This window comes from Pollachius pollachius (genome assembly GCF_949987615.1).
Source record: "Pollachius pollachius genome assembly, chromosome: 1".
Taxonomy (NCBI): Eukaryota; Metazoa; Chordata; class Actinopteri; order Gadiformes; family Gadidae; genus Pollachius; species Pollachius pollachius.
The window spans coordinates 10,907,577-10,908,108 of NC_136934.1; positions in this window are offsets into that span (position 1 = coordinate 10,907,577).

Here is a 532-nt window from a genome sequence, read left to right on the forward strand (position 1 = left end):
CGCTGTGCTGGACTGAGGTGGCAGTGCTCTGGACGATGTTTGGCTCTTATGACCAGATTCCAAGTATAGGAGCTGAGCGAGGGGCCCTGGGGTGAGGGACGCTTGCAGGAGCTGGTCTCATCACTGTGGCATTCAACCCCGCGCCAAGTATCCAACGCTCAGCACCCAGGACTCAGCGGACAGCACCTAGTGGCACAGCACCCAGACGCCCCGACCCCTCACCCAGCCTGGTCCCATCACCCCAACACAGCACCCACCTACCCAGCAGCCATCTAACTCCCAGGAACAACCTAGCACCGATCACCTGCACACCAGATACACACTTCACACGTAATTATACATGAATATATACAGATAAACGTACGCACAGACACACACACACACACACACAGACACATGCAAGCACACACATGCTCAACCCCCCCCCCCCCACACACACACACACACACACACACACACAAACACACACACAGACACACACACAGACACACACACACATTTTAGAAACCGGGAGTTCATAACCCATTCACCT